The 24,016-nt window shown below is 47.8% G+C and overlaps 1 pseudogene; it reads left to right on the forward strand.

Moving 5' to 3' along the window:
* The first annotated feature begins 678 nt into the window (after positions 1–678).
* Positions 679–24,016, forward strand: part of LOC123927103 — a 65,223-nt pseudogene continuing 41,885 nt past the window's right edge.

Below are 24,016 nucleotides of genomic sequence, written 5' to 3' on the forward strand. Positions count from 1 at the left end.
CTCAGGCTGTGTCAGACAGTGCATTAGTGGACAGGGAGGCCTAGGATATTGGGGTGCCATTGAGGTCCGTGCAGGTTGATCCTCACGTGGGGATTCTGGGCAGACCCCTAATGTAGGGACCTGGTTGGGTGGAGGGAGACCTTTTGTTGTTGGCTTGGATTGAACCTGTCCCTTGCGGAGGAACTTGCTTGCAGACCCCAGAAGTAGGGGCAGGCCAGTTGGATGGGGACGTCCAATCAGTTGGGCACACACATATTTACTATGGTAAATTGGAATTCTATTCACCACCTGTATTGATGACCGAGTGTGACTGTGCAGCTTTCCCTGTGTGCTGCAGTTCTATTGGCCACCTGTGAGTGGGCCGGGCTCCGCCATCCCTATGAAGGTCAGTCTGTGAGGTAGTGTGGGGCTGTTTTTCTTATTTATTTATTTATTTATTTATTTATTTATTTATTTATTTTTGCATTAGCTGGTTCGTCAGGAGCAGCGTTTCTTGGTTTGTTGGGAGCAGCGTTTGTCAGTTTTTCAGGACCAGCATTCATCGGTTCACCAGGCAGTGGTGGTCTCGCCAGACCGGCAGAAGCCTCGCCAGCCTGGCAGTGGCCTTACCAGCCAGGGAGCGGCCTCGCCAGCCCAGCAGTGACCTCACCAACCGGGGAGTAGCACTGCCAGAGCGTCATGAGCATTGCTGGGCAGCGGCCTCACCAGCCGGGGAGCAGCCTCACCAACTGCGGAGACGCCTCGCCAGCCAGGGAGCGGCCTCACTGGCGAGCAGCGCTGCCGGAGCATCATCATCAGGAAGCGGCCTCATGGGGGAGCGGTGCCACCAGGAGTGCCATCATTGGTCTCGTTCCAGCAGTAGGAGACTGCTCTCCGCTCTCTCTTCACCTGGAAGCCACCCTTGTAGTCCTGCATCACCATTGTGCTCCAGGGTTGCCTACTAACCCTCAGAGAGGAACCAGTACCCCTGAAGAGCATCTCTGTGACCTTGTCAATTCGCGAGTTTGTGCTCGTGTGTCTGCTACCTTAAACTACAAGAATGAGGAGGAAGTTCCTTTGGAGACCTTCTTTGTGTTCCCCATGGATGATGACTCACCTATCTACAGCTTTGAGGCCAAGTTGGATGGGGAGAAAATTAAAGCAGAATTAAAGGAGAAAACAAAGACCCAAGCATCTATGAGAGTGCCATCAGCAACCGCCGCCAAGCTTTCCTACTGGAGGAGGACAAGTACTCCAAGGACGTCTTCTGTTACAGTGTGGGGAACCTGGAACCAGGGTCGAATGTAGCAGCACCCTGAAGCAAGGTGCAGGAGCTCCCCTTGGAAGCAGATAGAGTCCTGCGCTACATGCTCCCAGCTGTCATGAATCCTCGATACTGTGGCTCTGGATTATTTGAGGACAGTTATCTTGATATGAAGACTCCTGTCGTATCTTTGGAGGACCTGCTCTATACACTCAGAATGGTTGCCACCGTCAGTTCCCAGCATGGCATTGAGAGGATCCAGTCCAACTGCCCCTTCAGTCCTACCAAGTACCTTGGAGAAGATAAGACTTCTGCCCAGGTTTCCTTGGCTGGAGGACACAAATTTGATCAAGATGTGGAACTCCTGATTTACTACAGTGAGGTGCATACCCCCACTGTATCTGTGGAGATGGGGCAACTTGGAGACAACTCAGATGGTTTCATGAAAGATCCGTCTGCGATAGTGTATTTCTTTTTCTTTTTTTTTCCATTTTATTTATTTTTTCAGCGTAACAGTATTCATTCTTTTTGCACAACACCCAGTGCTCCATGCAAAACGTGCCCTCCCCGTTACCCACCACCTGTTCCCCCAACCTCCCACCCCTGACCCTTCAAAAGCCTCAGGTTGTTTTTCAGAGTCCATAGTCTTTTATGGTTCGCCTCCCCTTCCAAATTTTTTTTTTAATAAACATATAATGTATTTTTATCCCCAGGGGTACAGGTCTGTGAATCGCCAGGTTTACACACTTCACAGCACTCACGATAGCACTTACCCTCCCCAATGTCCATAGCCCCCTCCCCCTCTCCCAATCCCAGCTCCCCCCAGCAACCCCCAGTTTGTTTTGTGAGATTAAGAGTCATTTATGGTTTGTCTCCCTCCCAATCCCATCTTGTTTCATTTATTCTTCTCCTATCCCCCTACCCCCCCATGTTGCTTCTCCATGTCCTCATATCAGGGAGATCATATGATAGTTGTCTTTCTCCGATTGACTTATTTCACTAAGCATGATACGCTCTAGTTCCATCCATGTCGTCGCAAATGGCATGATTTCATTTCTTTTGATGGCTGCATAGTATTCCATTGTGTATATATACCACACCTTCTTTATCCATTCCTCTGTTGATGGACATCTAGGTTCTTTCCATAGTCTGGCTATTGTAGACATTGCTGCTATAAACATTCGGGTACACGTGCCCTTCGGATCACTATGTTTGTATCTTTAGGGTAAATACCCAGTAGTGCAATTGCTGGGTCATAGGGTAGTTCTATTTTCAACATTTTGAGGAACCTCCATGCTGTTTTCCAGAGTGGTTGCACCAGCTTGCATTCCCACCAACAGTGGAGGAGGGTTCCCCTTTCTCCACATCCTCTCCAGCATCTGTCATTTCCTGACTTGTTAATTTTAGCCATTCTGACTGGTGTGAGGTGATATCTCATTGTGGTTTTGATTTGTATTTCCCTGATGCCGAGTGACGTGGAGCACTTTTTCATGTGTCTGTTGGCCATCTGGATGTCTTCTTTGCAGAAATGTCTGTTCATGTCCTCTGCCCATTTCTTGATTGGATTGTTTGTTCTTTGGGTGTTGAGTTTGCTAAGTTCATTATAGAGTTTGGATACTAGCCCTTTATCTGATATGTCGTTTGCAAATATCTTCTCCCATTCTGTCAGTTGTCTTTTGGTTTTGTGAACTGTTTCCTTTGCTGTGCAAAAGCTTTTGATCTTGATGAAATCCCAATAGTTCATTTTTGCCCTTGCTTCCCTTGCCTTTGCCGTTGTTCCTAGGAAGATGTTGCTGTGGCTGAGATCGAAGAGGTTGCTGCCTGCATTCTCCTCAAGGATTTTGATGGATTCCTTTCTCACATTGAGGTCCTTCATCCATTTGGAGTCTATTTTCGTGTGTGGTGTAAGGAAGTGGTCCAATTTCATTTTTCTGCATGTGGCTGTCCAATTTTCCCAGCACCATTTATTGAAGAGGCTGTCTTTTTTCCATTGGACATTCTTTCCCGCTTTGTCGAAGATGAGTTGGCCATAGAGTTGAGGGTCGATTTCTGGGCTCTCTATTCTGTTCCACTGATCTACGTGTCTGTTTTTGTGCCAGTACCATGCTGTCTTGATGATGACAGCTTTGTAATAGAGCTTGAAGTCCGGAATTGTGATGCCACCAACTTTGGCTTTGTTCTTCAATATTCCTTTGGCTATTCGAGGTCTTTTCTGGTTCCATATAAATTTTAGGATTATTTGTTCCATTTCTTTGAAAAAAATGGATGGTATTTTGATAGGGATTGCATTAAATGTGTAGATTGCTTTAGGTAGCATAGACATTTTCACAATATTTTTTCTTCCAATCCAGGAGCATGGAACATTTTTCCATTTTTTTGTGTCTTCCTCAATTTCTTTCATGAGTACTTTATAATTTTCTGTGTATAGATTCTTAGTCTCTTTGGTTAGGTTTATTCCTAGGTATCTTATAGTTTTGGGTACAATTGTAAATGGGATTGACTCCTTAATTTCTCTTTCTTCAGTCTTGTTGTTGGTGTACAGAAATGCAACTGATTTCTGTGCATTGATTTTATATCCTGACACTTTACTGAATTCCTGTACAATTTCTAGCAGTTTTGGAGTGGAGTCTTTGGGTTTTCCACATATAGTATCATATCATCTGCGAAGAGTGATAGTTTGACTTCTTCTTTACTGATTTGGGAGCCTTTAATTTCTTTTTGTTGTCTGATTGCTGAGGCTAGGACTTCTAGTACTATGTTGAATAGCAGTGGTGATAATGGACATCCCTGCCGTGTTCCTGACCTTAACGGAAAAGCTTTCAGTTTTTCTCCATTGAGAATGATATTTGCGGTGGGTTTTTCATAGATGGCTTTGATAATATTGAGGTATGTGCCCTCTATCCCCACACTTTGAAGAGTTTTGATCAGGAAGGGATGCTGTATTTTGTCAAATGCTTTTTCAGTATCTATTGAGAGTATCATATGGTTCTTGTTCTTTCTTTGATTAATGTGTTCTATCACATTGATTGATTTGCAGATGTTGAACCAACCCTGAAGCCCTGGAATAAATCCCACTTGATCGTGGTGAATAATCCTTTTAATGTACTGTTGAATCCTATTGGCTAGTATTTTGGCGAGAATTTTTCCGTCTGTCTTCATCAAGGATATTGGTCTGTAGTTCTCTTTTTTGGTGGGATCCTTGTCTGGTTTTGGGATCAAGGTGATGCTGGCCTCATAAAATGAGTTTGGAAGTTTTCCTTCCATTTCTATTTTTTGGAACAGTTTCAGGAGAATAGGAATTAGTTCTTCTTTAAATGTTTGGTAGAACTCCCCTGGGAAGCCGTCTGGCCCTGGGCTTTTGTTTGTTTGGAGATTTTGGATGACTGTTTCAATCTCCTTACTGGTTATGGGCCTGTTCAGGTTTTCTATTTCTTCCTGGTTCAGTTGTGGTAGTTTATATGTCTCTAGGAATGCATCCATTTCTTCCAGATTGTCCAATTTGTTGGCGTAGAGTTGCTCATAGTATGTTCTTATAATTGTCTGTATTTCTTTGGTGTTAGTTGTGATCTCTCCTCTTTCATTCATGATTTTATTGATTTGGGTCCTTTCTCTTTTCTTTTTTTTTTTTGATTTTTTTTTAAATCAAGTATCAAAGATCACAATATCTCTAGTTTCACAGGAAAGGTGACGTGAACAAAATGATGCTTTCTGAAATGGATGGGACTAAGGAGTACTAATTGGAAAAATTCAGAAACAGAAGAAGTTTTAAAAGCAAGCTAAGTGTGCCTGGGTAGCTCAGTTGGTTAACTGTCTGTAGAAATTACACTGTGGTCAGATCTCTGAAGGTAGAAGAAAATTTAGAGACCAGGTTTATATCCAGTCGCTTTAGTGTATCTCCCAGAGAGCAAATAACCATGCTTTCTTTCTATAAAACCAGCTGTGGGTTGTACTGATTCTTTTTTTTTTTTCATTTTATTTTTTCAGTGTAACAGTATTCATTCTTTTTGCACAACACCCAGTGCTCCATGCAAAACGTTCCCTCCCCATTACCCACCACCTGTTCCCACAACCTCCCACCCCTGACCCTTCAAAACCCTCAGGTTGCCCCAACCTCCCTCCCCTGACCCTTCAAAACCCTCAGGTTGTTTTTCAGAGTACATAGTCTCTTATGGTTCACCTCCCCTCCCCAATGTCCATAGCCCGCTCCCCTTCTCCCAATCCCACCTCCCCCCAGCAACCCCCAGTTTGTTTTGTGAGATTAAGAGTCATTTATGGTTTGTCTCCCTCCCAATCCCATCTTGTTTCATTTATTATTCTCCTATCGCACTAACCCCCCATGTTGCTTCTCCATGTCCTCATATCAGGGAGATCATATGACAGTTGTCTTTCTCCGATTGACTTATTTCACTAAGCATGATACGCTCTAGTTCCATCCACGTCATCGCAAATGGCAAGATTTCATATTTTTGATGGCTGCATAGTATTCCATTGTGTATATATACCACCTCTTCTTTATCCATTCATCTGTTGATGGACATCTAGGTTCTTTCCATAGTCTGGCTATTGTAGACATTGCTGCTATAAACATTCGGGTACACGTGCCCCTTCGGATCACTACGTCTGTATCTTTAGGGTAAATACCCAGTAGTGCAATTGCTGGGTAATAGGGTAGTTCCATTTTCAACATTTTGAGGAACCTCCATGCTGTTTTCCAGAGTGGTTGCACCAGCTTGCATTCCCACCAACAGTGGAGGAGGGTTCCCCTTTCTCCACATCCTCGCCAGCATCTGTCATTTCCTGACTTGTTAATTTTAGCCATTCTGACTGGTGTGAGGTGATATCTCATTGTGGTTTTGATTTGTATTTCCCTGATGCCGAGTGACGTGGAGCACTTTTTCATGTGTCTGTTGGCCATCTGGATGTGTTCTTTGCAGAAATGTCTGTTCATGTCCTCTGCCCATTTCTTGATTGGATTGTTTGTTCTTTGGGTGTTGAGTTTGCTAAGTTCCTTATAGAGTTTGGATACTAGCCCTCTATCTGATATGTCGTTTGCCAATATCTTCTCCCATTCTGTCAGTTGTCTTTTGGTTTTGTTAACTGTTTCCTTTGCTGTGCAAAAGCTTTTGATCTTGATGAAATCCCAATAGTTCATTTTTGCCCTTGCTTCCCTTGCCTTTGCCGTTGTTCCTAGGAAGATGTTGCTACGGCTGAGGTCGAAGAGGTTGCTGCCTGCATTCTCCTCACGGATTTTGATGGGTTCCTTTCTCACATTGAGGTCCTTCATCCATTTGGAGTCTATTTTCGTGTGTGGTGTAAGGAAGTGGTCCAATTTCATTTTTCTGCATGTGGCTGTCCAATTTTCCCAGCACCATTTATTGAAGAGGCTGTCTTTTTTCCATTGGACATTCTTTCCTGCTTTGTCGAAGATTAGTTGACCATAGAGTTGAGGGTCGATTTCTGGGCTCTCTATTCTGTTCCACTGATCTACGTGTCTGTTTTTGTGCCAGTACCATGCTGTCTTGATGATGACAGCTTTGTAATAGAGTTTGAAGTCCGGAATTGTGATGCCACCAACTTTGGCTTTGTTCTTCAATATTCCTTTGGCTATTCGAGGTCTTTTCTGGTTCCATATAAATTTTAGGATTATTTGTTCCATTTCTTTGAAAAAAATGGATGGTATTTTGATAGGGATTGCATTAAATGTGTAGATTGCTTTAGGTAGCATAGACATTTTCACAATATTTTTTCTTCCAATCCAGGAGCATGGAACATTTTTCCATTTTTTTGTGTCTTCCTCAATTTCTTTCATGAGTACTTTATAATTTTCTGTGTATAGATTCTTAGTCTCTTTGGTTAGGTTTATTCCTAGGTATCTTATAGTTTTGGGTACAATTGTAAATGGGATTGACTCCTTAATTTCTCTTTCTTCAGTCTTGTTGTTGGTGTACAGAAATGCAACTGATTTCTGTGCATTGATTTTATATCCTGACACTTTACTGAATTCCTGTACAAGTTCTAGCAGTTTTGGAGTGGAGTCTTTTGGGTTTTCCACATATAGTATCATATCATCTGCGAAGAGTGATAGTTTGACTTCTTCTTTACCAATTTGGATGCCTTTAATTTCTTTTTGTCGTCTGATTGCTGAGGCTAGGACTTCTAGTACTATGTTGAATAGCAGTGGTGATAATGGACATCCCTGCCGTGTTCCTGACCTTAACGGAAAAGCTTTCAGTTTTTCTCCATTGAGAATGATATTTGCGGTGGGTTTTTCATAGATGGCTTTGATAATATTGAGGTATGTGCCCTCTATCCCCACACTTTGAAGAGTTTTGATCAGGAAGGGATGCTGTACTTTGTCAAATGTTTTTTCAGCATCTATTGAGAGTATCATATGGTTCTTGTTATCATATGGTTCGTGTTAGTTGTGATCTCTCCTCTTTCATTCATGATTTTATTGATTTGGGTCCTTTCTCTTTTCTTTTTGATGAGTCTGGCCAGGGGTTTATCAATCTTATTGATTCTTTCAAAGAACCAGCTCCTAGTTTCATTGATTTTTTCTATTGTTTTTTTTTGGTTTCTATTTCGTTGATTTCTGCTCTGATCTTTATGATTTTGAACTGTTGTGTTTTCATTATCATTTGTTTCCATGAATTTTTTCAATTCTTCTTTAATTTCCTGGTTAACCCATTCATTCTTTAGAAGGATGCTGTTTAGTCTCCATGTATTTGGGTTCTTTCCAGCTTTCCTCTTGTGATTGAGTTCTAGCTTCAGAGCATTGTGGTCTGAAAATATGCAGGGAATAATCCTAATCTTTTGATACCGGTTGAGACCTGATTTGTGACCCAGGATGTGATCTATTCTGGAGAAGGTTCCATGTGCACTAGAGAAGAATGTGTATTCTGTTGCTTTGGGATGAAATGTTCTGAATATATCTGTGATGTCCATCTGGTTCAGTGGGTCATTTAAGGCCTTTATTTCCTTGTTGATCTTTGGCTTGGATGATCTGTCCATTTCAGTGAGGGGAGTGTTCAAGTCCCCTACTATTATTGTATTATTATTGATGTGTTTCTTTGATTTTGTTATTAATTGGTTGATATAGTTGGCTGCTCCCACGTTAGGGGCATAGATATTTAAAATTGTTAGATCTTCTTGTTGGACAGACCGTTTGAGTAGGATATAGTGTCCTTCCTCATCTCTTATTCTAGTCTTTGGCTTGAAATCTAATTGATCTGATATAAGGATTGCCACCCCAGCTTTCTTCTGATGCCCATTAGCATGGTAAATTGTTTTCCACCCCCTCACTTTAAATCTGGAGGTGTCTTCGCGTCTAAAATGAGTTTCTTGTAGGCAACATACTGATGGGTTTTGTTTTTTTATCCATTCTGATACCCTGTGTCTTTTGATTGGGGCATTTAGCCCATTAACATTCAGGGTAACTATTGATACATATGAGTTTAGTGCCATTATTAGCCTGTAAGGTGACTGTTACTGTATATTGTCTTGGTACCTTTCTGATCTACTACTTTTAGGCTCTCTCTTTGCTTAGAGGACCCCTTTCAATATTTCCTGGAGAGCTGGTTTGGTGTTCGCAAATTCTTTCAGTTTTTGTTTGTCATGGAAGCTTCTTATCTCTCCTTCTATTTTCAATGATAGCCTAGCTGGATAGAGTATTCTTGGCTGCATGTTTTTCTCGTTGAGTGCTCTGAATATATCATGCCAGCTCTTTCTGGCCTGCCAGGTCTCTGTGGATAAGTCTGCCGCCAATCTAATATTTTTACCATTGTATGTTACAGACTTCTTTTCTCGGGCTGCTTTCAGGATTTTCTCTTTGTCACTAAGACTTGTCAATTTTACTATTAGGTGACGGGGTGTGGACCTATTCTTGTTGACTTTGAGGGGGGTTCTCTGCATCTCCTGGATTTTGATGCTTGTTCCCTTTGCCATATTAGGGAAATTCTCTCCAATGATTCTCTCCAATAGACCTTCTGCTCCCCTCTCTGTTTCTTCTTCTTCTGGAATCCCAATTATTCTAATGTTGTTTCGTCTTATGGTGTCACTTATCTCTCGAATTCTCCCCTCATTGTCCAGCAGCTGTTTGTCCCTCTTTTGCTCGGCTTCCTTATTCTCTGTCATTTGGTCTTCTATATCACTAATTCTTTCTTCTGCCTCATTGATCCTAGCAGTGAGAGCCTCCATTTTTGATTGCACCTCATTAATAGCTTTTTTGATTTCAACTTGGTTAGATTTTAGTTCTTTAATTTCCCCAGAAAGGGCTTTAATATCTCCAGAGAGTGTTTCTCTAATATCTTCCATGCCTTTTTCGAGCCCGGCTAGGATGTTCAGAATCGTCATTCTGAACTCTTGATCTGACATATTACCCATGTCTGAGTTGATTAGGTCCCTAGCCTTCGGTACTGTCTCTTGTTCTTTTGTTTGTGGTGATTTTTTCCGCCTTGTCATTTTGTCCAGATAAGAGGATATGAAGGAGCAAATAAACTACTAATAGGGTGGCAAAGACCCCGGAAAAATGCGCTGTAACCAAACCAGAAGAGACCCCAAATTGTGGGGGGGAGAAAGGGGATAAAAACAGGTTCTGAAAAAAAAAAGAAAAAAAAAAGGAAAAAAAAGAAAAAATTTTAAAAATAAAACAAATAAAAAAATATAAAAAAGAAAGAAAAAAAGTATATATTTAGATGAACTAGTCAAAAAACGTTAAAAAGAAAAGGGTAAAAGTTTTAAAAAATTTAGCAGAAGAAGAAAAAAGAAAAAAGAAAAAAAATTGAAAAAAGAAAAAAAAAATTGAACTAGCTGCAATACGAAAGAATCATGGGGAGAAAGTCATGAGTTCTGTACTTTGCTTTCTCCTCCTCTGGAATTGCGCTTCTGTCTTAGGAATTGAACCTACTTTCCTTGATAGATGAATTTCGTCCTGGCTGGATATTTTGTTGTTCTTCTGGGGGAGGGGCCTGTTGTAGTGACTCTCAAGTGTCTTTGCCTGAGACGGGATTGCACCGCCCTTACTGGCGGCTGGACTAAGTAATCAGCTCGGGTTCGCTTTTGGGAGCTTCTGTTCCCTGAACGCTTTCCGTAGAGTTCTGGAGGATGGGAATGAAAATGGCGGCCTCCCAGTCTCCGGCCCGGAGGAGCCGAGAGCCTGGGGCCCCACTCCTCAGTGCGCCCCCAGAGGACAGCACCCAATCACTCCTGTATCCCCAGCCTCTAGCCGTGCTCCGAGCTCACCCAGCCCGCGACCAGTTCAAGGTAACCCCGAGCTGAGAGTTCAGTCCTCGGCTCTGTCTCTGCAGCCGGCTTCTCTGTTCTAATACCTGCGAGCTCTCCGACACTCTGACACCCCCGATCCTTCTGTGTCCCTGCGGGGCCTGGGGCCACACTGACCCCGCGTGGGCTTCACCCTGGTTTAGCCTCTGGAGCAATGTCCCTCATTGGAACAGACTTTTAAAAGTCCTGATTTTGTGCTCCGTTGCTCCGCCGCTTTCCGCGAGCCGGCCCCTCCCCCCGCGGTCTATCTTCCTGTCGTTTTAGATTCACTTCTCCGCCAGTCCTACCTTTCAGAAAATGGTTGATTTTCTGTTTCTAGAGTTGCTGTTCTTCTTCTCTTCGCTCTCCCGTTGGATTTGTAGGTGTTTGCAATGTTTAGATAAGCTATCGAGCTGATCTCCTGCTACCTGATGTAGTCTCAGGCTGCTACTTCTCCGCCATCTTGACTCCTCCCCACGATAGTATATTTCTGCCAAAATATCCTAGAATCTCAGTCACCTGTCATCTCTGGAGAATTCATCTTCCTCATGGACCACTCAGGAAGTATGCAGGCCCCCATAAGTAAACAGGATAACTCTCAGCTACACATACAGGCAGCCAAGAAACACTGATTTTGCTGCTGAAGAGTTTGCCTATGGGCTGTTACTTCAATATCTATGGATTCGTAAGTTCCTATGAGGCATTCTTTCTGAATAGTGTGAAATCCACTCAGCAGACCATGGAGGAGGCACTGAGGAGAGTTAAGCTTATGCAGGCTAACCTGGGGAGCCCTGGGGTAGCAGCCATTGTTAGGTAGTGGGAATCGTGGGGTAGCGGGAGTCATCGGGTTGGGTGAATCGTCGGGTAGCGGGACTCGTGGAGTAGCGGGAATTGTCGGGTAGGGGAAATCGTTGGGTAAGGGAAGTAATAGGGGTTGCTGTCCTGGTCATCATCACCTCTTTGTAAGAGAAGGCCCTGACTGGTTGGTTTGATTTTTGATGCGTGGGGCAAAATAAAACTTTGCTTGGTATGCACTTTGTGTCAGTCTCGTTCCTTTGATCATGGACCCTAATACCCTAGGGCTCTTCTTCTTTCTGGAGGGCAGGCAGAAGGCTGTGTTGTGGCTCCAGCGTTCCCAATCTGGAGGGCTTGCAGACCAGGAGGGTGAGAACTGATATCAGATCACAGAAGCGCCGGTTCATGTCAGTGCCGAGCACATGGCCATTCCAATGTGCAGCATCTGAATTGAGATCTCCAACACCTGAGTCAGGGCGAGTGTCAGATGGTCGCTCATGCTGGAGTTTGTGTCTATGATGGCCAGAGAATAGAGCGGTGGCCTCATGAGGCCATGAAGGTTTTCCCAGCTTGGGGCTTGTGAGCTGCTCTGAACAGCAGGCTTTCCTTCTGCGGGACAGAGGGAGTCCGTTTTGATGGCTCCATATTTCCCCCATATGGAAAGACAAGGTAGCAGAGATCACCACATATATGTTTGGAAAGCCCAGCTCAGCTTATAATTTCAGCCCAGGAACAAGGTCGATTCGATCTGGTCACTCGGGGGCAAGGGCCCACGGGCTGAGTTTACAGGGAAACTCATCCTGATGGGTCACAATGATTGCTTGTGTCCAGGGAGACCGTAGAATGTGGCGGGGTCTCAAGCGCCATGCAGGATTCTCTTCCCCTGAGAGTAGGACGCAGATCCCAAGAGCCAGGTTGCCTTCTGGGGAGAGGAGGTGTTCTGTTTTGTGGCTCAGGGTCCAAACTTTGGATCATATGTAGGAATTCCAGAACCGGCCTCTGGAGGCAGATGCCTGCAAGGCTAACCTAGGGTTCCACTGAGGTCCTAGGTTCATGTCACGTTCCATTTTCTGACTCAGGGCCATTGACGTGGGTGAGTGCCTGGAGGTAGGTGTCTGGCATGTGTCAGACTGCGCATTTCTGTCCAGAGCGGCCAACGAATTTGGGATGGGCTCAGGAGCCCTGCTGGTGTCTCCCAGTCTAGAAGGTTTGTGCAACTATGACGGCCAGAATATCCTCTGAGATGACAGGCAGAGTGCTGTGCTGTGGCTCTATATGCCCCATTGGAGGGCCTGCCAGCCAGGGCTTTGGGGACAAAAGTCTGGACACAAACTCGGGTTAGGGTGAGGGGGAAGGTAATGGCAGGCCCGAGCTGCAGACCATGAGGGCAGTGAATCAGGATCTGAAATTAGGGCAATGGGAAGACGGGAGCGCAGGCTTTTCAGTATGGGTTGTGTGTCTCGGTTGGTAACAGAATGGAGGGGTCTTATTTGTCCATGGGAGATTCTGCCTCTGTGGGGATTTTGCACGGCTCCCAAGGTTTTGGTGAATTTCTGGATGAAGGGAAGAGAGCTGTTTTCCATCTCAGGGGCCCGCCATAGTACGATTCCAGAGTCGGCTTCTGGGTCCACGCGCCTGGAGAACCCAACTGAGGGTGAGGATTTGTGCCTAGGAGCATGGCAGGCCCAAAATGTGGGCTCCTGGTCCAGCTATGAGGGGGATTTTTTGAAAGCTTGCTCAGGCTGATGGTCACAATGCCTGTTTGTGGCCAGGGCTACCCTTATGAGTGGTCGTGGTCTCCTGGCTATGGAGCTGGCTCCCACTCTGAGTGTTTGACCCCCATCCGCACAGCAAGCTTTTACTGCCATGGGGAAGGAGAAGTGCTCTTTTGTGCTTGACGATCCCCCATTGGCCGGGATTTGAGCTATGGTCTGGGCACAGATGCCTGAACACCCAGTCTGGGTAGAGATGACAGCCTCGGGCCTGTTCCCATCCCATCTGCAGCGCATGGTGCCCACTATCTGGGGGGCTGATGGGAGGTCAGGACTCAGGCTCTGTCAGACAGAGCATTAGTGCACAGTGCGGCCTGGATATTGGGATTCCGTCTAGGACCGTGCAGGATGATGCTCACTTGGTGATCCTGGGCAGACCCACAGGGCCCTCCTTCTATCTGGAGGGCAGGGAGAATGCTGCATTGGGCTCCAGACTTCCCAATCTCGAGGGCTTCCTGTGCAACTGTGACAGGCATAATTTCCTTTGGATGGGCAGGCAGAGTCCTGTGCTGTGCTCCAGAGTTTCCATCCTGGAGGGCCTGTCAGCCAGGGCTTCGGGAACAAAATTCTGCAAACACAAACTCGTGATAGGGTTAGGGTTGAGGTGATGGCATGTCCAAACTGCGGACCAAGAGGGCAGTTCTATGGGATCTGAAATTATTCGGGAGGCGGGAGCGCAGGCTTTTCTGTCTGGGTTGTGTGTGTCTGTTGGCCACAGAATGGAGCAGTAGCCTTATGGGGCCATGGGAGATTCTGCCCCTGTGAAGATTCTGCCCGGCTCCCAAGGGTTTGGTGTCTTTCAGGGGAAAGGGAAGAGTGCTGTTTTCCCTCTCAGGGGTCTGGTCATAGCAGGGATTCCAGAGTTGGCTTCTGGGTCTGCGCACCTGGAGAACCAGACTGAGGGTGAGGATTTGGGCCAAGAGGAATGTCACGTCCGATATGCGGGCTCCTGGTCCAGCTAGCAAGGGGGCTGGTTTGAAAGTGAGCTCAGGCTCTGGGTCACAATGCCTGTTTGTGGCCAAGGCGGCCCTCCTGGTTGGGTTTGGTCTCATGGATCTCATGATCCTCACGGAGGGATTCTGGGCAGACCCATAGGGCCCTTCTTCTTTCTAGAGGGCAGGCAGAAGCCTGCGTTGGGCTTCCGAATGAAAAATCTGGAGAACTTGCAGCCCAGGAGGGTGAGGATGGAATTCTGAATGCACAAGTGCCGGTTCAGTTCAGTGCCAAGCATATGGCATTTCCTTTGTGCAGCATCTGACTCGAGATCTCCAACACCTGAGTCAGGGCACATGTCAGATTGTCGCTCACACTGGAGTTTGTGTCTATGATGGCTGACAAATGGACGGGTGGCATCATGAGGCCATGGAGTTTTTCCAATGCTGGGACTTGTGAGCTGCTCCGAACAGCAAGCTTTACTTCTTCAGGACAGGGGGAGTCCGTGAGGATGGCACCAGGAAGCCCCTTAGGGAAAGACATCGCAGCAGTAGGCAGCGCCTGGATGCATGGAAATTCCAGTTCCACTTACCCTTCCAGCCCAGGAACAAGGCTGTCTCAGTCTGGTGGCTCTGGACCAAATGCCCTAGGGGCCTGAGGTAACAGGGAGCCTCATTCTGATGAGTTACAATGCTGGCTTGTGTACAGGGAGACCTTAGAATGTGGCGCCGGCTCTGGCGCTATGCAGGATTCTCCTCCCCTGTGGGTTGGACGCAGCTCCCAGGAGCCAGGTTGCCTTCTGGGGACAGGAGGTGTTCTGTTTTGTGGCTCTGGGATCAATGTGGACCATATGTAGTTATTCCAGAGTTTTCCTCTGGAGGCAGATGCTGGCAAACCTAAGCTAGGGTTCCGTTGAGGTACTAGGGTATGTCAGGTTCAATCTTCTGACTCAGGGCCATTGACCTGGCTGTCTGCCTGTAGGTAGGTGTCTTCTGGCCTGTGTCCGAATGTGCATTTTTCCAAGGCGGCCAAGAATTTGTTGTGGGCTCAGGGGCAGTGCAGGTTTCTCCCAATCTGGAGGCTTTGTGCAAATGTGACGGGCAGAGCTTACTTCGGGTGGGCAGGCAGCATCCTGTGCTGTGGCTCCAGAGGCCCCATCCTGGAGGGCCTGTCGCCCAAGGCTATGGGAACAAAAGTTTGCAAACACAAACCTTGGGTTAGGTTTAGGGGCGAGGTGATGGCAGGCCTGATCTGCAGACCATGAGGTCAGTACCTCGGGATCTGATTAGGGCGATGGAGAGGTGGGAATGCATGCTTTCCTGTCTGGGTTGTATGTCTCAGTTGGACATGGAATGGAGGAGTGGCCTCATGGGGCCATGGGAGATTCTGCCTCTCTTGGGATTCTGCCCACCTCCCAAGGGTTTGGTGTCTTTCACGGGGAAAGGAAGAGTGATGTTTTCCGTGTCAGGGATCGGGCCATAGCAGGGATTCCAAGTCGGCTTCTGAGTCCGGACGCCTGGAGCACCTGACTGAGGGTGAGGATTTGGGTAATGGACATGGCAGGCCTGATATGTGGTCTCCTAATCCAGCTAGCAAGGGGGCTTGTTTACATGCGGGGTCAGTTTGAGGGTCACAATGCCTGATTTTGCCCAGGGTGGCCATCCTGTGTGGGCCTGGTCTAAAGGGCCAAGCAGCTGACTCCCTCTCTGAGGGTTTGACCCCCATCCCCATAGCAAGCTTTTCCGGCCATGGGGATGGTGTAGTGCTCTGTTGTGCTTGAGGTATCCTCATTGGCTGTGATTTGAGCTAAGGTCTGAGCACAAATGTCTAAATACCCAGGATGGGTAGAAATGAAAGCCTCGGGCCATATCTGGTCGCACCTGCATGATATGGAGCATGCTACCTGGGGAATGATATGAATTTGGGGCTCTGGCTGTGTCAGACAGAGCATTAGTGCTCAGGGACGCCTAGCATATTAGTGTGCCGTTGAGGGCCATGCAGGTTGACCTCATGTAGGGATTCTGTGCAAACCCATAGGTTCCTTCTATCTCGATGGCAGGCAGAAGGCTGCATTGTGGCTCCAGAATTCCCTATCTGGAGTGCTTGCAGTCCAGAAGTGAGAGGATGGAAGCCAGAATACACAAGTATCGGTTCAGTTCTGTTCCAAGCGTGTGGCAGTTCCAGTGTTCAGCATCTGACTCGAGATCTGCAGCAGCTGAGTCTCGGTGAGTGTAAGATGGTAGCTCGGCTGGAGTTTTTGTCCATCATGACCGAAGAATGGAGGGGTGGCCTCAGGAGGCCATGGAGGTTTTCCCAGACTGGAGCTTATGAGCTGCTCCAAACAGCAACCTTTCCTTCTCAGGGATAGGAGGAGTACGTTCTGATGGCTCCTGGCTCCCCCATATGGAAAGACTTGGTAGCAGAACTTACCACATAGATGCCTAGAAAGCCCAGCTCAGCTTACCCTTGCAGCCCAGGAACAATGCAGTTTCAATCTGGTGGCTCTGGGGCAATGAACCCTGGGGGCTGAGTTGACAGGGAGCCTCATGCTGATGGGTCACCATGCTGGCTTGTGTCCAGTGAGACCTTAGAATGTGGTGGGGACACAGGTGTCATGTAGGATTCTCCTCCGCTGAGGGTTGGACCAGCTCCCAAGAGGCAGGTTGCCTTCTGGGGAGAGGAGGTGTTCTGTTTTGTGGCTCAGGTATCAAGCATTGAATCATACGAAGGTATTTCAGAACTTGCCTCTGGGGACAGATGCATGCAAATGTCACCTAGGTTTCCGTTGAGGTCCTAAGGGCATGTCAGGTTCAATCTTCTGACTCAGGGGCATTGACATGGGTGTCTGCCTGGAGGTAGGTGTCTGGCATGTGTCAGACTGCACATTTCTATCCAGAGTGGCCAAAAAATTGGTGGGCTCAGGGGCCTTGCAGGCGTCTCCCAATCTGGAGTGTTTGTATATTTGTGACGAGCACAGTTTCCATCGGGATGGAAGGCAGTGTCTTGCACTTTGGCTCCAGAGGCTGCATCCTGGAGGGCCTGTCAGCCAGGGCTTTGTACAAAAGTTTGCAAACAAAAACTAAGGTTAGGGTGAGGGTCGAGGTAATGGCAGGCCCAATCTGCGGACCGTGAGGGCAGTGCCCCGGGATCTTAAATTAGTTGGACGGGGAAGAAGGAGTGCAGGCTTTTCTGTCTGGGTTCTGTGTCTCGGAAATGAGGGGTGGTTTCATGTGGCCATGGGAGATTCTGCCACTGTCGTGATTCTGCCTGGCTCCCAAGGGTTTGGTGTCTTTCGGGGGGAAGGGAAGAATCCTGTTTTTGTCTCAGGGGTCAGGCCATATCAGGGATCCCAGAGTTGGCTTCCGGGTTCGTGCTTCCTGAGAATGAGACGGAGGGTGAGGATTTGTACCAAGGGGTATGGCAGACCCGTTAGGCGGGCTCTTGGTCCAGCTAGAGAGGTGGCTTGTTTGAAACTGGGCTCAGGCTGAGGCTCAAAATGCCTGTTGCCAGGGCCACCCTAATATGTGGGCGTGGTCTCATGAGCCATGCAGATGGCTCCCACACTGAGGGTTTGACCCCATCCCCACAGCAAGCTTTTCCTGCCGTGGGGAAGGAGGATTGTTCTTTTGTGCTTAAGATTCCCCCATAGTCTGGGATTTGACTCATGGTCTCTCTACAGATGCCTGAATACCCAGGTTGGGTAGAGATGACATTCTCTGGCCTTGGCACATCCCACCTGCAGGATATGGGTCTCACTCCCTTGGGGCTGATGGGAGGTCAGGGCTCAGCCTCTGTCAGACAGAGCATTAGTGAACAGGGCAGCCTAGGATATTGGGGTGCCGTCGAGGGCCATGCAGATGGATCCTCTCGTGGGGATTCTGCACAAAGCGATAGGGCCCTTCTTCTTTCTGGAGGGCATGCAGAAGGCTGTGTTGTCTCTCCAGAATTCCCAATCTGGAGGGCCTGCTGGCCATGAAGTTGAGGAAGGAAATCTGAACGCACAAGCGCTGGTTCAGTTCAGTGATGAGCATATGATAATTCCAATGTTCAGCATCTGACTCGAGATCTCTAGGACCCAAGTCAGGGAGAGTGTCGGATGGTCACTCACGCCAGAGTTTGTGTCCATGTTGGCTGACGAATGGAGGGGAGGCCTCAAGATTCCAGGGAGGTTTTCCCAGGCTGGGACTTGTGAACTTCTCCGAACAGCAAGCTTTCCTTCTATGGGACAGGGGAGTCCGTTTTGATGGATTCAGGGTCCCCCATATGAAAAAACTTGGTAGCAGAGCTCACCGCATGGATGCCTGGAAATCCCAGCTCAGCTTACACTTGCAGCCCAGGAACAAGTCAGTTTAGATCTGGTGGCTCTGGGGCGAATTGCCCAGGGGGCTGTGTTGACAGGGAGCCTCAAGCTGATGGATCACAATGCTACCTTTGTCCCATGAGACCTTAATATATGGTGGGACTCCAGCGTCATGCAAAATCCTCCACTCCTGAGGGTTTTACACAGCACCTTAGAGCCAGGTTGCCTTCTGGGGACGGGAGGTGTGCTGCTTTTTGCTTAAGGGACCTAGCGTTGGAACATAGGTAGATATTCCAGAACTTTCCTCTGGGGACATTTGCCTGAAAACCTAAGCTAAGATTCCATTGAGATCCTAGGGGCATGTCTCTTTCCATCTTCTGACTCAAGGCCATTGACCTGGATGTCTGCCTGGATGTAGGTGTCTGGCATGTGTCAGACTGTGCACTTCTGTCTAGAGCAGCCAATGAAATTGGGTGGGCTCAGGGTCCTTGCAGGTGTTTCCAATCTGGAGGGTTTGTGCAACTGTGATGGGCAAGTTTCCTTCAAGAGGGCAGGCAGAGTCCTGTGCTGTGGCTTCAAAGGCCGTGACGGGCAAGGTGATGACAGGCCCGACCTGCAGACAGTGAAGGCAGTGCCGCAGGATCTGAAATGAGGGCAACAGGGAGGTGAGAGTGCAGACTTTGCTGTCTGGGTTGTGTGTCTTGATTGTCCACGGAATGCAGGGTTGTACTCAGGGTTCCATGGGAGATTCGGCAGCTGGGGGGATTTTGCACAGCTCCCAAGGCTTTGGTGTCTTTCTGGATGAAGGGAAGAGAGCTGTTATCCGTCTCAGAGGTCCCGCCATAGCACTGATTCCAGAGTCAGCTTCGGGATCTGGGTGCCTGGAGAAACCGAACGAGGGTGAGGATTTGGGCCTAGGGGCATGGCAGGCCCGATATGCGGGCTCCTAGTTCAGCTACCGAGGGGGCTTGTTTGAAAGCAGGCTCAGGCTGATGGTCACAATGCTTGTCTGTGCCCAGGGAGTACCTCGTGGTTGTGCATGGTCTTATGGGCCATGCAGCTGCCTCCCACTCTGAGGGTTAGACCCCCATCCCCACAGCAAGCTTTTCTGACCGTGGGGAAGGAGGAGTGCTCCTTTGTGCTTGAGGATCCCCCATAGGCTTGGATTTGAGCTATGATCAGGGCACAGATGCATGAAAACTCAGGTTGGGTAGAGATGACAGCCTTGGGCCATGGCCGGTCCCACCTGCAGGAAATGGCTCCCGATATCTGGGGGGCTGACTGGAAGTCGGCCCTTAGACTGGGTCAGTCAGAGCATTAGTGCACAGTGCAGCCGGGTTATTGGTGTTCTGTCTACGGCAGTGCAGGTTGATCCTACATGGGGATTCTGGGCAGACCCATAGGGCACTTCTTCTTTCTGGAGGGCAGGCAGAAAGGTGCATTGTGGCTCCAGAATTCCCAGTCTGGAGGGCTTGTGGTCCAGTTGGTTGAGGACTGAATTCTGAACGAATGATCGCCGGTTCAGTTCAGTGTCAGATGTTCGCTCACGCTGGTGTTTGTGTCCATTATGGTCAATGAATGGAGGGGTGGCCTCAGGAGGCCATGGAGATTTTCCCAGGCTGGGGCTTGTGAACAGTTCCAACCAGCAAGCTTTCCTTCTGTGGGACAGGGGGAGTCCATTTTGATGGCCCCAGTGTCCCCCAAGTGGAAAAACTTGGCAGAGCTCACCGCATGGATGTCTGGAAAGCCGAGCACCGCTTACACTTGCAGCCCAGGAACAAGGCAGTTTCGATCTGGAGGCTCTGGGGTGAAGTGCCCAGGACGCTGAGTTGACAGGGAGCCTCATGCTGATGGGTCACAATGCTGGCTTGTGTCCAGGGAGAACTTAGAATGTCAAGGGGCTTCATTCGTCAAGCAGGATTCTCCTCCCGTGAGGTTGCACCCAGCTCCCAAGTTTCAGGTTGCCTTCTGGCAACAGGGGGTGTTCTATTTCGTGTCTCAGGGATCAAGTGCTTGACCATATACATGTATTCCAGAACTTGCCTCTGTTGAGATGCCTATAAACTAAGCTAGGTTTCAATTGAAGTCCTAGGGTCATGTCAGGTTCCATCTTCTGACTCAGGGCCATTGACCTATGTCTGCCTAGATTTAGGTGTCTTGCATGTGTCAGACTGCACGTTTTTGTCTGGAGCATCCAGCAAATTTGGTGAGGGCTCAGGGGCCTTGCAGGTGTCTCCCAATATGGAGGATTTGTTCAACTGTGTCGGGCAGAGTTTCCTTTGGGAGGGCAGGCAGAGTCCTGTGCTGTGGCTCCAGAGTCCGCATCCTGAAGGGCTTGTTGGCCAGGGTTTTGGGGACAAAAGACTGCAAACTCAAACTCGGGTTAGGTTTAGGGGCGAGGTGATGGCAGGCCTGATCTGCAGACCAGGAAGTCAGTACCTCGAGATCTGGAATTAGGGTGACAGAGAAGCGGAATGCAGGCTTTTCTAACTGGGTTGTGTGACTCGGTTGGACACAGAATTGAGTGGTAGCCTCATGTAGCCATGGGAGATTCTGCCTCTCTTGGGAAATTAGGGGTGGCTTCATGGAGATTTGTGTGGAGTTTGTGTTCATGATGCTAGATGAATGGAAGTGTGACCTCATGAAGCCATGGAGGTTTTCCTAGGCTGTGGCTTGTGAGCTGCTCCAAACAGGAAGCTTTTCTTCTTCAGGACAGTTGGAGTCTGATTTTATGGTTCCATGGTCCCCCATATGGAAAGACATGGTAGCAGAGCTCACCCCATAAATGTTTGGAATTCCCAGCTCAGCTTATCCTCTCAGCCCAGGAACAAGCCAGGTTCGATCTAATGGCTCTTGGGCAAGTGCCCAAGGGGCAGAGTTGACAGGAAGCCTCATGCTGATGGGTCACCATGCTGTCTTGTGTCCAGGGAGACATTAGAATGTGGCAGGAGCTCAGGTGGCATGCAGGATTCTCCTACACTCAGGGTTGGACTCATCTACCAAGGGCCAGGTTGCCTTCTGGGGACAGGAGGTGTTCTGTTTTTTGGATCAGAGACCTAGCATTGGGACATATGTAGGTACTAATGTAGGGGCCTGGTTTGCCAGAGGAATTTACTTGTAAACCCGGGATATTGGGGCATGCCTGGCCAGATTGCCTTATCCAATCAGTGGGGTGTGCATATATTAAATGGGGTGAGTTGAAATCTCATTGGCCACCTGTGTGTGGGCCGGGCTCAACCACCTCTATAAAGGTTAGTCTGTGAGGCTGGCAGTGGGTGGGATAAGTGGGAGGAGTTAGAATAGCTGTTAGAGAATAGGAGTTAGAATAGCCATTAGTGAATTAGGAAGAGTTACAATAGCCTTTAGAGAAGTAGGAGGAGTTAGAATAGCTGTTAGAGTAGTAGAAGGAGTTAGAGTAGCCATTAGAGTAGCCATTGGGAGCTGTTAGAGTAGTCGTAGGAGTGATAGCATCAGGGTCATAGGGAGCGTCAGAGTTTCAGGATCATTAGGAGCATTAGGAGCAGCATTGCTGGTAGCGGCACTGCCAAGAACGGCCTCGCCTCCCTGAGCAGCAGTGCCACCTGCGACCGGCCTTGCCGTGACTTGCCTCACTGCCCAGTGCTGTGGCCTTGCCAGAGCAGCATCATTCCAGAGAGTGGCCTCGTCAGTGTGCGGCCTCATCGGAAAGTGGCCTGGTCTGGAGCGGCCTCTACATCATCAGTTGTGGCGTTCGTCCAGCATGTGGCCTTGTCCAGAGTGGTCTCATCTGGGAAGCAGCCATGTCAGTGTGGTGTCATGGGGAACAGAGTCTGTGTCATCAGGGTTGCCATCCTCGTCATCCTCACCTCATTGTCATCGGGAGTGGCATCTACATCGTTGTCGCCACTACATAAGAAATGGACCCAAATGGTTGGTTTGATTTTCGGTGCTTGGTGTGAAATAAAACTTTGCTTGATTTTCGCTTTGTATCAGTCTCTTTCCTTTGATCAGGGACCCTAACACTGGGGACTTGCCCGGGATCAATCAACGAGAACTGAGCCAGCATCGGAATTTATGGGAAAAGCCTCCAGAGGTGTTGGGATCTTGTGCGTCTGTCTGGTTGGAGCTCCAGGGTATGGCCCACCAGGGAGAAGCTGGACGCAGCTATGCTCCCCAGGGCTGGAGTGGATGCGGGGATTCCCCATTCCTCTGTTGGTAGATCGACATGGGGTTTGAGTCCCCCTTGGCGTTCTAGGGGGTTTGAGTCCCCCTAGATGATCAGGGGGTTTGAACCCCCTAGATGGTTACCAGGGGATTCGAGTTCTCCTGTGGAGTCACCAGGGGGTCTTAGTCCCCCTAGGCAGTCAGGGTGTTCGCATCCCCCTAAGTGGTCATCGGGGGTTCGAGTTCCCTTAGGCGGTCAGGGAGTTGAGTCCCCCTAGAAAATCCCCACCGGTGGCAGGACTGCTGGACCTGCAGTGTCTTTGTCTGGTCTTTTTGTTGTCTGCTGTTTTGTTTGTTGTGTTTGGAGGAATGGGACAGGCAGAGAGTAAGGGGACTCTGACATTCATCTCTCTGTACCTCATAATAGATGGGGTGCTTCTTCCTCACTCATTTCATGGGTTAAGGGCCATAACCGAAGCCAACTGGGTTTGGTCTAACTTGGGACAGAGACTTTAAGGAATATTCCCAAGCAGCTGCCGAAACTCCCTTTGTTTGGGGGAATTCCTTGCCTCTCTGGCCCGACGTGGACTGCCTAGCCACTCTCCCTGGCTGGCGGGAAAGCATGGTATCTGAAGTGGAATGGGCCCAGGTGGAACATGAAATCTGTTAGCAAAGTAATGACTGAACTGATGGTTAATTGTCTGTCTCAGGGTTTTAATGCATATTGTTAAAGTAGCTTTCAGAGTCTTTGGTAACCTGAAGCTTTGAAGTTTTGCTTGGATGAAAAATGGGATGACGTGCTTGGGAGCTGGTTTCTAGAACTAGGTTTGTGCTTTTGAAATCTGTTGTAAACATGTTTTGTGCTTAACTGCTATTGCAACAGTTCAAAATTGGTTAATATTTAGTCTTCACTTGAGATTGAGATGTTTCTAAGAAAATGTAACTGGTTTTCTTTGCCCACCCAGAATTGTAAATGAGATCTCTTTGACTTATAAGTCTTTTCCCTGATATGCTAAGTTACTCAGGAAGTACTGCTAAATCCATGATAAACTTGGGTTACATTTCGGTAAATGCTGTAACGACTCCAAAGATTCTTTACATTTTCTAAAATTTTAATGTTTTGATAAGGGTCATCATTTGATATTTAACATTATCTATTCTGAGTTTTTTGTCATTTGTATTTGTTTTAATTCTCCTGTAAGATGAATTCCGCCTTAAGGAAATTCATATAGGAGACTTTCAGAACAAATATGGTTCTTGATATGTTGAAATCCTGGAACTGAATTTCCAGAAATAAAAGTTGCACTCACACTAAACCAGAATTAGTACGGTGACTCAAGGTAAGATTGAGTCTCCAGGAGCTTTCCTAGAAAGCCTCATTGAAGCCTATAAAATGTATAACCCGATCGACCCTGAGGCAGCCAAAAACGAGGGGGTAGTGAATCTTGCTTTTACCAGTCAGTCAGCCCCGGATATAAGGAGGAATCTTCAGGATCTTGAAGGAATTGAAGGGAAGAATCTTACTGAGATCTTGGGAATAGCAGAAAAAGTTTTTAAGAACAGGGATGCACA

The sequence above is a fragment of the Meles meles genome, chromosome 16, assembly GCF_922984935.1.
Source record: "Meles meles chromosome 16, mMelMel3.1 paternal haplotype, whole genome shotgun sequence".
Classification (NCBI taxonomy): domain Eukaryota; kingdom Metazoa; phylum Chordata; class Mammalia; order Carnivora; family Mustelidae; genus Meles; species Meles meles.